At 37.0% G+C, this 13,268-nt stretch overlaps 1 long non-coding RNA gene across 1 annotated transcript in view; it reads left to right on the forward strand.

Moving 5' to 3' along the window:
* The first annotated feature begins 1,511 nt into the window (after positions 1 to 1,511).
* Positions 1,512 to 13,268, forward strand: part of LOC111940821 (uncharacterized) — a 31,239-nt gene continuing 19,482 nt past the window's right edge. The window contains exon 1 of the long non-coding RNA XR_002869713.2: positions 1,512 to 8,955. This is a non-coding gene — a long non-coding RNA (uncharacterized LOC111940821). The remainder of the gene's footprint in view (positions 8,956 to 13,268) is intronic.

Raw genomic sequence — 13,268 nt, forward strand, 5'->3', positions numbered from 1 at the left:
CATTATGTACTTTCGAAGTGGAAGAAAGGTGTTACTCTGGTACACTTCTTGAAGAAGAAGGAAACCAGGCCTTCTATCAGCAACAATCAGTAGCCTTACAGGCAATCCCTAGCTTTGTCTTCTACTTATGTATGTGTAAAGATGACATTTGTCATCATTTCCACAGCAAAAAGAGAAGGAAAAAACAAACCCAAATCCCAGCAACTTTGCCCAAACATTTAAAGAAGCTTTGGGCCTGGTATTGGAATATACATGACTAAATGTAACGTTTACAGTAACCCTATGTGCGTCAAAAAGTAGAAGTTCAAACTAAATCTTTGTTCATTCCTCTTGCTCCACTGTTTATCTTAAAAAACAAACTATACACTTTCCTGATGCGAAATTTGTCAAATGGGTTTTCCAGTGAGTAATTTCCATTGGATGCGTGCAATGGTTACTAAAAATATGGTTTCTGTTTGCTATTTCTGACATTTTGACTGACCCTTGAGTTTGAACACTCCCTACCTGAAGCAAAAATACAACTTTATAGAGACAGAAGGAAAAAGAAGAGCTGGTGCCTTCTGATTGTTTTTATTATTGATAGTAACGTACCCAGGTGACTGAACTGCAGAATGCGGAATGTTTTCCGAAACAAGCACTGGGTGCAGAATGCTGCTTTTGACTCTTGTCATTCATTTCTTCCATCCCACCTTCTCCTCTTACCAAGTTCTTTAGAGACAGTTGCATTCCTTCCAAGCACATTTTCTTGCCCACATTATATGTTATGCCAGCTCTTTTATTTAGGATTTTTCACACATCCTTCACATCTCCTTTACAGTCTCCAGTCAATACGCGTTAAGACCTAAATACTCCTTTACACTTCATGGCTATTCCCTTATCACATGCATTTTCTGTTGCCTGAAGGCAGATCTGTACAATTTTTGTTACTGAAATCTGGGCTTTTTTCTTCCCAACCAGATGGAGGATGTGTAAATGTGTCTAAAGACTCAGAATACCATTAACTTGGTTTTTACAGAGCTCTGGGAGACACAATGTCTTTCTGCCTCCTTTAAAACTAGGCTAAAAAAAAAAGAAGTAATAACTCTGCAATACAAGCAAAGCAACTTTAGCGCATTATTTTGTCTCTCATAGCTCAGACTGCAGGGAAAAAAAGGTGCACTTCTGCTGCTGTGCATTAATCTTTTGCTCTTTGCAAAAGAACACAATCCTCAAGTCATACACAAGCTGGATTTACATTATTCTATTAAGTATTGATTGTAATGCTTGAAGCCTTTATTGCTGTAATTTATCAGAGCTTTTTGGACTGTGATAGGTAGAAAATAATACTGTTCAGCAACTGCTCATTGTACTCTCCACAGCTGATAGGGCGAAAGTGGCCAAGAAGTGTCGTTGCTATAGGTTTTTTTAAGTCAGTAGCTTCAGAAGAAAAGCTATATTAACCCAATTTGCTCAATATCTGGTGTTGAGCAAATAAAATAAGGCACATCCAATCTCTAACTGGACAAAGCTATCTGAATAAGGGTTATTTTACAAGTATATGGCATTCTCCTAGAGCAGCTCTATGAGACAAAGTTCATTAAGTGCAAGAAGCTAGAATCTGCTATTTTTTTGGCAGAGAGCGGTTTTCAATCATATTTTTATCAGAGCTCATCTAGTTTCCCTGTTTAACTTCAGAATGGAGTTATTGCTCCAATAAAATGTCAGATTAAACTTTTATAAAGAAATTGAGAATGATCAGCAATATTTTGAACAAAAATCATATGAGTGAATGAAAAACTATATATGCATAAAGGAGCCAAGGTTGTTTTCTGAAACATTTCACAGGAGTTTTCTATTCTCTAAATATGCATTTCATAACCGACGACTTGGAAGATTACAATGTTGGAAAACATCTGTGTCAACTCTGTCAAAATATTGCTTCTATACACATGTATTTATACATTTAAAATAAGTCTGAAGGGTGTGACAGAGAAATTCAAACCACCAGTGTAAGTTTGCCTCGGCAAGAATCTGCTTGAAGTAAATTAATGTGACTACAATAAAATTGCCTCATACTTATTAAAATACTAGCTTAACTCCATGTAATAGTTTTAAAAACATTGAGACTGCTGTCTACCCCAACTTTTTATAGTTTCATACAGGGTAAAATTTACCTCTTAACTGAAGGAGGGTAACCTGAGCATTGAGTCCAATACTGAGGAGGGACAGAGATACTCAGCTGTCTCATCTTCAGATATTTGGCTACTGAAAGTCCTGAAAACTGACAAAGCTATCCAAAACCTCATTCAGTTTAATTTCTGATGATCATTGTGCTTGTCAGCATTTCAAGGATGTGCAAAAGATACAAAAGATACAAAATATTATCTGGAATGCTTTCACTGTTGAAACCAGCAAGTGAGGTATCTGAAGCTAAGCTTTGCTTTTCTTAATTATTCAGTAAAGTGCTTTAGTAGACACAGAATCATTGCTGATATCTCCATTTTATCTTTTCCTAGAGCTGGGAATTACAGAGTGAATTCAGCACCTGTGGGCGTCAAGGAAGACATTTACTTCCCTAGAGGCAAGAGCTGATATGAGTTTATACCCAGTTCTGCTGTAAAAATTGAAGTCTCTGTCATTGGCACAGAGGTGGTTAGATTAGGTGGCTCCATGCCAGATTAGTGGCTGTTGTGAGTCTTGTTGGTAGATACCAGGAAATTGCTGTGTCCTTCAGAAGGAGCCTGAAAATGTAATTCAGAATTCTGTTAGATGACAGGAAAAGCTTCAGGGTAGTAGCGCTCACTGTTGCAATGTTGAAGTTCTGTTGCAGAGTTGGAGCTTGAGCAACACCAGAATCACCCAGTGATTCTCACAAACACTGTTTTATTCAAAACAGAAGTATTTCCAGACTTTAATTCTGGGAGGCACATAAAGGATAATTCTATATATCCAGTTCTTGCAGGCATGATGAGCCTCAAAAGTGCTCTGTCACAGCCAATGCCTACAGAAAAGAGTGTTGTTCTTTTGCATGCTTACCTTTGTTTTGAATATCTTTCAGGTTAAATATATATTTTTAATTTGAGTAATGATAATTTAAAATACTTTATCTATTAGAGCTGGATGGACAGCAGCTAAAACATAATTTTTATGTATCCAACTGTATTTGTATTAAGTCTGAGCAGTGAGATCAAAATTTCTAATTTCATGGAGCTGCATGAAAATAGAAGAGAAATCCTACCTTGTTTTCCTCTTTGGGTGTCTGGCAGTAGTCCACCTGAGTGTGTGGAGAGCACTCTTGGCTAGCACAGCTGACAGTATCAGGCTGTGAAAAGCTTCTGCAGAGGGGACCGATGAAATAAAAACCGCAGGCCCTTGATTCACAGCTCTTTATTGGCCAAAATACCTGTCTTCTTGGAAAAGTACATTCTCTGACATGTCAGAGTAACAAGGTTGAAACTCAGACTGACAGAAACATTTCTGGGAAAGTGTGCTGGAACACCTTCAAGAGTTTCTGCTAACAGTGCAGCCCAGCATTTATAATGTACAGCATGGCTAAAATTTGGAGGGTGTTTTCTCCATTGTAAAGAATTATATAATTACACATTAATTAATAATGATACATTATTTTTCTGTGGTTCATACACTATGAAAAATGCCCTGTTAGAATCATATGTGATCTTTTGAGACAATGTGAAGAGGAGTGAAAACATCTTTACACTTTCTAAGAAGCACTGCATTATAGATTTATTCACCCAATTGTTCTGAGGAAACCTTAGCAACACGGTAAGTCTCTCGTGCCACAGCAGATCTCTTCAGGAACCTATGCCTTTGCATAACTTTCAGATTAGAAAGATTGAACTGAATTTGGGCTGACAAGAGAAGAGCACCTAGGGCAAATAAAGTCCTCACTTTTTTTTTTTTTTTTTGAAGACTACATGTTTAGAAATAGTGTTGAGGCGTGGAACCTCAAGTGAGACAAATGTTTTGAACAAAATTCTAATGAACAGCTGCTTCTGGGAAAGAGAAGAAAGAGAACTGGCTGTACTTCCTCTTCTTCCATGTTCACAGATTGTATCTTATTAACCAGGTGTATTTCAGGGGAGAGAATAATTGCTTAGAGCTGGGAGAATTCTTTTCACACATCTATAATAAAATCACCTCTAATTGTACCTTTATTCAAATACAGGCCAGCAATTATGAAAAAAAGTCAGAAAATCACTTCATACTTTACATTTTATTTAACTGCTTGTGTTCCAAGATGTCTCTGGAGTGAAAATGGGGACGACGTCTGATTCTAACCTCATTTTGAAGTGTGTAATCTTCAGCCTGTGGGACAGAATTTGCAATGGATTCAGTTGCAGACTTTTGTTTGTGGGATGCCTTTGAGACATTTGTGCATGGAAGGATGGATAATGGCATAGTATGTAAGAACAGGAAATGGAGCTTGACTATAAGTGAAATGCTTTCTATGGCAGAAAAAACTCTTATTAATCCTAGGCACATATTGAAATTATCTGAAATAACTTATGATATTCTGTGCAGCAAACAGAGTTATCATGGAAAGAGAAAAATAAAGAAAAAAAATAAGAAAATCATTGCAAGGATAAAATGGAGAAGAAGCTTAAGTCTTGGCCTGATAGGGCTTTCCTTGAATTTGTTTTTTTTGGGCTTAATTAATGATAATGGTTTGGATTATTGCATGGATTGTTCTCTGCAAAATAAATTCTAACATTGTATCTTTACTAAGCACTGACAGAGCCAGATTGTCCCACTTTATTTTTTAAAATGAGCTCATTGTTTCTGCTACTCCTTATGAGATGGTTTCTTCAATAAGAGGAAACAAACAAACCAGCCACCCAAACAAACAGCTGTCTTCCTCTCAGTAATTCTGTTTAATATTTGACATGTTTTGCTGAGTGTTGGATCAACATGATACTTCGAATTTCAATAATTCTTTTCTTAAATAGCTACCCTGAGGTCTCCCTATTAATGCTCTTTAAAAACACTATTGCACAATAAATACCAGGGGTCCTACTAGGTTATCCGGTCACCCTCAGGGCTTTTTTAAAGTGTCTCCATCAGACAGCTCCACTGGTGCAAGCTGACTATAGAACCACCAAATCCTGGATTAGAGCCCAAATCAAGGGAAAGAAAAATGACTACCAGGCCATTAATTCTCACTAGTGGCCCCACCATTTTGTTCAACCAATTTTGATGTAACTTGAGAGAAAGAACATTTGGCTATTTCATGAACTTGTGGGTAGTCATGTTCCAATGTCTCTATACAAATACAGAGGAAAAGAAACTGATAAGTAAAAGGAAAATGCTAGAATGTGGGGAATCAATTGTGTTTTTATGTGTAAGAAAATAGAGAAAGCAACAAAAGTAAAATAATATGGAGTGAGGATTTGATCATAATTCTGCAGATAAATTCACACTAATAAATACATATTGCTCATACTAGCTTGTTTTTCTTTGGAGCTCTTTACCAAAACCCAAGCATGATATAATGCCGATATATAAATGATTTTTGACATAGAGTTACTTTTATGTATAAGTATATAAAGATATATAAGCAGTGTCTATAATAGATATGCTTTTTATATAATTGTAGTAATTCTATTATGAGGGAACAAAAAGATGTGATAGTACAAGCAGCATCAAAGAGAAGAGGATACATGCACAGTGTTTTTTATAGTATTTTAGAAGTTCTATTTGGCAAATAGAACTAGAAAACTCAGATTGAGTCTGTGGAGATGAACATAAAGGTCTCTGGGAAGTCTGCTCAAGTTAAGAAACTAATCTGTGAAGTTTCTGGGCGGACGGTGAGGAGAACACCCATGCTTAGACACCTAACCACTCTCTTCAGGTGCTCTGATAGAAATATCTTTACCTTTATCTTAACCTGATATTATTTTAAAGTAAGTTGAATGGCAGTAAAAATTTGTTAAAATTATCCAGACCTTTTCAAAGGCACTTTTCATGTAATCCGATACAGTATATTAAATGTTTTCAAAATGTCTTCATATCACCAATGCTTTCAGGTTGAGTTTTCACTGCTTTTCAGCTTGCACTGACAAAAGTTGGGAAAAATGGAAAAAGGAAGCCAAGTTGGGGGGCTCCTAGAACTGTGTTTGCATTCACTCCATATTATGAATTAGATACGAATACAAGTTAGGATACAACTTGTATACAAGTTGGAAATATTCCAGCTGTAACAAAATTTCTTTCCACACCAGTCAGACTTTCATGTTGGCATCATAAACTGGATCAAATTCAGTAACAAAATCAGCTTCAGCTGGTTGTTCTGATTTTAATATATTGATGCCCACCTTTTACATTTTTACACATAAATCTAGAAAGATTGGAACATGTGTAATACATTCAATATGGGCTTAGTTCTATAATTTATGCCCAACAGGGTGGTGAAGTCTGGATAAAGACAAAATAGAGGTTATGAGACTATGGTTTTGGGTTTTGGTTGTTTTTTTTTTTTAATTTTTCAAGAATTATAATCTCTCTTGAAAGCACGTTTTTCCCAAAGACCTAGAAAATTGAAAGAATCATGTAGTGGTTTCTTGAATAGTTGATATGTTGCAAAGTCTGTATTTTCAGACCAATATTTTAGAGATCACTGAGCATAGGACAGAATAAGAAGAAAGTAATGAAGAAGAAAAACAATAACATTAAATACTTTCTTCCTTCTTCACAAATCTTTCCTTTTATTCCTTTTGTTCCAATGTTTTCTTAATATACTCCCCTATTTTCTGGAAGGTCTACTAAATTTTAGAGAGACAATACTTGTTCTAATTTCTGTGAGTCATGTTGAGGTAATTATTTCAGGCTTCAAACATTTTGATGTGGATTTGTACAGTTAATTGTGGGGTTGAGTAACCAGCTTACCACTACTATTGGGAAACAGCTGGAAGCATACATTTCAGATCTGATCTCAGATTTATAGCCATGTTTGGCCATATATATTCACTATTATTTTTTTTTTAATTAATGCATATTTCTATTTTCTATGGGTATTCTTTGTAAGGAAAAGAGAACAGGACCTCTTAAAGTCTGAAAGATAATTTAAATGGGTATGATTCTCTTAGGTGTTTGGTTTACATCAAAGTTTTCAAAGGAGACTGGCACATCTCCAATCTTTCCTCTTACTCCCCCCCTCTGTTCTGCTTCCAAAAAGAACACAACCAGTAACAATTAGCAATTACAGTTAATACACCGTGACTTTGAAAGACCAGAAATATGCGTGGTATACAATGAACCAAAGTACTGAAACCTGTTTCTATTAATTGACCTTTAATATTAGCATTTTTAGACAGACTTTTAGAAAAAAATATTTTTAGGCTCAGTCCCAGGCAAAGCTTGGTAATACAAACATAAAAGGAAGCTTAAATAGGAGGGGGATAAAATGAGATTAATAGGAAATAAATGCAAATATCCAGCATGTGAAAGGATCACATACGGGACCAAGGTTATTTTGGGTATCTGTTGGCTAAGGTCAGTAATGTGAGAGTTGCATGATACAGGAAGATCAGCAGAGTCCTGCTGTCCAAGGTATTTGCAAGATTGTGTAACTGCTCATGTCCCTGTTGTTTTGAAAGACATCATCTGAGAAAGTCTTTCTGGTGGGGTTTTATTTGGTTGATTTGCTGTAGTTTTTTTTGTGGGTTTTTTGTTTCTTATTTTCTTTTTACCTCATATTGACCATAGACTCATAGAATATATTTTGATTTGGAAAGAACCCATCAGGATTGTTGAGGCCAGCTCCTGCTCCCTGACACTGTAGCACATTATGACAAAAAAATTCAAGACAGGGAAATGTTCAGAACAGAACTGATTGCTCAGAAGCAGAAAGGGGTGAGATAAGAAGAGATTCAGAAGGTAGATTTAAAATAAGATAAATCAGTGGAGTAAAAAAAGCAAAGAGAAAATGGATGGTAGGTCTGTGCCAGATTTGATCTATTATTAATCAGCATTCTGGTTCTCTAAGAATTAACCAGATCTTGCCATCTGTTCATCATCCCTCATGGAAACCATTAAAAACAGAACAATGTAGGTGTTTGCGCTTAACCTGAAATGAAAAAGACCCTTAAATTTTTTTGATTTTATGCAGAAAAATGGAATTGGGAAGTTGGTAATTCTGCAGCAGTCTAAGTTGGATAATTAAACAGACAAGAAATGAAGAAATGAATTAAGGGGAAGCTGTGGGTACCTCTGTTACACAGTTACTCTCCAACTCTGTTGGACAAACACACAAACCTCACCCTCCCACTCTCCTTACTTACTTAGGTTTTTGGGGTTTTTTTCCCCAAAAGAAAAAAAGAAAAAAAAAAAAAAAAGAAAAAAGGAGAAAAAAATAAATTTTACTCATGGTTAATTTCAGAGAATATAGGTCTGTTAGGATGTCATGGTTTAACACAGCTTGGTTTTTAGTTAAAGAGAAAATCCATCAGTTACAAAGTGGTTCCCTGTATGGACCTTGGCAGCTTCCTTTGGACTTGACAGAACCAATTGTCTAGTTTGGATACTGAGAACCTGCTAAACCACTTAAAAGAGCTGAATACGCTTCTGTGAATCACATTTAAGAAAAAAAGAATCCGCGGGAATCTCTCTCTCCTGCTCCAGGCTCTTGAAGAGCGAAGTTCGCCCCGCTGCTGGCGCGGAGGCCCGGCGGGACAGGGGAGCCCTGCTAACATATTGCCGACACTAAGCCCTGCCCGGCCGCCGGCCTGGGCCGAGCCGCGGTCCGCCGGGCCCCGGGAGCAGATCCGGGCCAGGCCGGGCCGTGGCCAGGGCTGCTGAGGTTCTGCCTGGCCGTTTCCTGCCGCCGCTTTCATCAGCCATCCCCGGGCAGGGAAGCCACGGTCCCGCGGCCCGGCTGGTTCTGCCCGGCTGCTGAGCTCCTTGCCGCCGCCCCTCAGCGCGGCCGCTGCCCAGCAGAGACCACGGCGCCAACAGCGAGAGGTAAGCTCCTGATGCGGGGCCCGGGCAAGATGAACTCTTTCAGCGCTGTAAAGCTCCCCAGAACAGATGAAACTTACAGACTTCAGTCTTCTGAGTCAGAGGAAAGGGAAGGGTGAAGACACCTAAAGAAAACGACATGGGGGTGCCTAGGTCAGTGGAGTCAAATCCCAGATGGGAGGAGAATGAGGAGATGCCTTAGTGTTGGGCTGAAACTCTTGTAAAGCCATAGTGATGGACTATGATACACTGAAATGTCCCTGTAGTTCATGAAAAAGCATAGGAGGATGGAGCATTCAAACTATAGACGTGAGCAAAGGCACCCGTGTTGAAGCAAACAGATGTTGGAGTAGCTGTGATCCAAATGAGAAGCTTTAACAGAGATAAGAGAGATGAAGACCCTTTTCCCCCTGGGAAAAAGAAGACCTCTGTTCCCAGAGATGAAGATGATCGCAGAGATAGATGAAGGGAACCCTTGCTGCTGAGCAACTCATTCTTAAAAGTACACCTCATTAGCAAAAGATTGAGTCATTATAAACAGTTTCAGAGAAAACTGTAAGTTGAGGAGAGGGATTTTCACACTGCAAACAGATTTTACTTTCCCAGGCGGCTGACTCGCTGTGATGTTGAAGTCACGAGAGAACCATTTCTTGTGAAATCTCCATCGCATGGCAAGAGAAACGCCTCTCCCTAAGTTGAACTGACAAAAGACAATTTTACAGGTGGAAAGCTGACTGAAAGTCCCCAGTTTTGTCTCTTTATGTTGTTAGTAAGAGTGTAGGGGGAGAAGTGTTCTGAAGGTTTATTCTGATATCTTATTGGTTTTCTTTTAATTCTGTTAATAGAGTTTTCTTTATATCCTTTAAAGTTTGAGCCTGCTTTGCTCTCCTCTTAATCATATCTTGCAGCAGAAAATGAGTGAATTATTTTAGTGGGTGCATGGGCATTTAGCCAGCATTAGACACAAAAAGAAGTAATAGTTAAAACCATTAAGGAATTAATATAGTATCAGCATAGGCAGGATCAAGGCAAGGATGAATTCTGGCAATGCTCCAGACAGTCATATGCTAAGAGAGACATAACCACTGGGATATGAGGGAAAATAGTTCTGGTTCAGGAAAAAATTCAGTGCTTAAACAAGTTGCTTTGTTTTTTCATATGAGATCACAGACCTGCTCCTTTAAGCTCACTGATCTGTACTAAGATAAAAACTGACACTTTCCTTCTTTCTAAATAGTTTGATTTAAAATCAAAAGGTCTATGCTTGATTGTTTCTTCCTTATCCAACTCTTAAATCCATATTCCCCCCTGAATTTCATGACTATAGTTCTGGTGTGAAACTTTGGTATTGAGAGAGATGGAATATAATGCCAATATCCTTTTCTTAGGCTATTTTGTTGTTTACTTCTTAATTCTGGAACTTAAGATTATTTTTGTAATTATTTTTTCCATCTAGTAATAAGCTAAAAGAAATAGTATAATACATTTTAATGTTTTAATAATAGGAAAGCAATTTGAATTAGAACTTGTTGCTGTAGCTGCATTCTGGTCCCATGTGAACATGCCAAGGAAACCATGCATAGAATGAAATTTTGACACAGTGATCTGGATTCAAATACTGTATTACCTCATTTCAATGATGAAGAGATTTAGTATGTTAGTTTCTATGCTGCTGATAGATGTACCTGCTGAGGCTGGTATGTTCCACAGTAGCTTTATGTCTTGGTTTTTTTCCTGCAGAACAGCAAAGGAATGGCCGTGAATTTTCCAAGCTTTCTGAACATGGTCTGTATGAGTTTTTATAGAGTAAATTGCCTGAATTCAGGCATTGAGTGGCTAAAATTCTGAAAAATGTACTTAATAAATGGGTAAAACAAACCATTTACTGTTGAAAAATGTTTGAATCCTTTAATTTTCATGGCTCAATTCTACACTACTGCTTCTCACTGCAGTAAAAAAAAAAATGAAGCCTCCGTCCGGTCTCAGCCCAAACACTGAGATCGGTGGCTCCACCAGATTCAGCCACTGGGTGCAGAGAGACAGGCAGTCCTGACTTGGTTGTCCAGAACAAAATAGTTTAATGAAAATAACTAAATTAAATGAGTTGTATGGAACAAACTGGGAAAGGAGGTGCAAGGAAGCTTTTAGCATGCACAAGGGCAGTGGCAAAAAAAGCAGGGAGTAGAGTGTATCAGGGGTACATATATGTAAACTTGGATAAGGGGCAGAGTAAGGGAGAGGTTTAAGGAGAGGATCCCATGAGGAAAGGCGGTTAAGAATATTAAAATTTTTGCACCAAAACTTAACCAATTATGATACAGAGAATGAAGAACCTTCTAGCTAAATGAACATACTTGAAACAGGGACTTAGGCGACCCGTTCTCCCTTAATAGAGGGTTTTCCCATGGCCTTAGGCTGTCGTTATCAACTACTTTATTAGAACCAAACCCAACAAAAACATTATACATGTTTTGCTTAGTAACAAAAATTACTTATTATATAGTGGGAGAATATGTTCAATTTAACTAAACCACAAGGAAACAAGTACCTTTTAATTGAGGAAGTGAGACAGTTCTGTTTTGTACATTATTATGCAGCCAAGAGATAACTATATTTGGGAAAGTCTTTGAAAATGCTTAAGAAATTATTTGAGGGTAGTCAATAATTTGTTTCAATTTTTAGATTTCTTTTGTTAGGGGAGACTAGTTTCATGGATAATGTGTCACACAACATTACCTCTTGTAAGATGAGGATGTTCCATAACACATGGTTAGAAGAGTTCCTGCAAGACCTTTGGCACATATTTTTGAAAGACCAGTGGAAATTTATCTCATTTCTCTTAGCCCATTGAAAAATTTTGGCCTTCATCTAGCTGTTTTCTGTCAGTTTGCTTGTGAATACCTTAAAAGTAGCTGCTTTCTGAAAAATGAGGAAGATTAATTATTTCATGTTTGTAAAGCACCATGAGATTCTTACTAAGGATTATGTTGCAAAAGCAACATATTATTCCCTCCTTCTTCAGGATTAAGATTCATTAGTGGTCCATAAGTCATACCAAAGATCTCTAGACCCCATGAGAACAGAATCTACTTTTTTCTATAATCTATAGCTGTAAATATAAATTTTATCATTGTACAAGTCCTCAAAACAAGTTGAAACAGCCTTTCTGCATCAAGTCAGAAGACTGCTTCAGAGCAGAAAACCTGGAATGGCCACCCTACTGATTCTTCTGTTGTGCTTCAGAAATCTTTTTGCCTGGTCTTCCTCAAACAATGTGATGTTCTCATTCTTTACACTATTGCCAAACACATAACTCTTGAATTAATGTTAGGCATACTCGTTGTGATTTAAACTGTCTAGTTTCTGTGCAGCATGGAACTGGAATTTCACATCTTACCTGATGCAAACAAGAAGGAAACTGATAAGAGAAAACAGTATTTTTTGTTTAAATGTAAGCCTATGCTTACATTTAAGCATTACATTTAAGCTTATGTTTAGGCTTTGCAGATAATGTGTTAATCGTCTGTAATCTGTAATCAGTTTTAATCTGCAATGATTCTGTTATGGAACATGTGAATATAGTTTTATTATGGATTTTAAATGTTCTAATTTATTCATAAACTAGAAGAAGGAGCAGCATGTGAAAATATTGTGTCATGTTAGGTATTTCCTATACAATAGCAGAGAGTGGGGATGTGGGTTCTGTCTAAAAATAAAATGTCACATAATTCTAAGAGAAGGAGGGAGACTTGGAGCTACACACGTCAGCCTCAAGCCCCTGCTGATGGCCTGCTCATAACCTCAATTTCTTAAGAACACAACATGAAGCTGTCTTATAGAAAATAGTGTTCATCTGAATGCACTTTTTTTTACCTGTGATAAAGTTATTTTATATACATATATAATTTCACAGAGGTTTGTGTCATTATCTTGCTTCCAAGAAAGATTTTATTAGTCTGCTTGATTATTTTTAAGCACAAAATTTCACTTTTGTGAAAGAAGACAATCTTATGTGCTAGATGGCAGTTATAATTGTATAATTGTGTAATTGCTTACTACAGGCATAAGACATTTTGGAAATGAATCAAGAATAAGGTACTAAGTGTTTAGTGACGTTTTAATCAACTAAAGTCAACTTGACAGTTTCCAGGTAGTGTGTTGTTTCACCCTTCAGAGTGCAGAATAAATATGAGTGGTCCATAAGTAGAAGACAAACAGAGATACCCATATTTAAATACATAAAATATAAAATATACATAAAATATAAAATGTAAATACATACAGTTTGAATATATAAATAGAACTGTAAGTATAGC

The sequence above is a fragment of the Cyanistes caeruleus genome, chromosome Z (assembly GCF_971803275.1).
Source record: "Cyanistes caeruleus chromosome Z, bCyaCae1.hap1.1, whole genome shotgun sequence".
Classification (NCBI taxonomy): Eukaryota; Metazoa; Chordata; class Aves; order Passeriformes; family Paridae; genus Cyanistes; species Cyanistes caeruleus.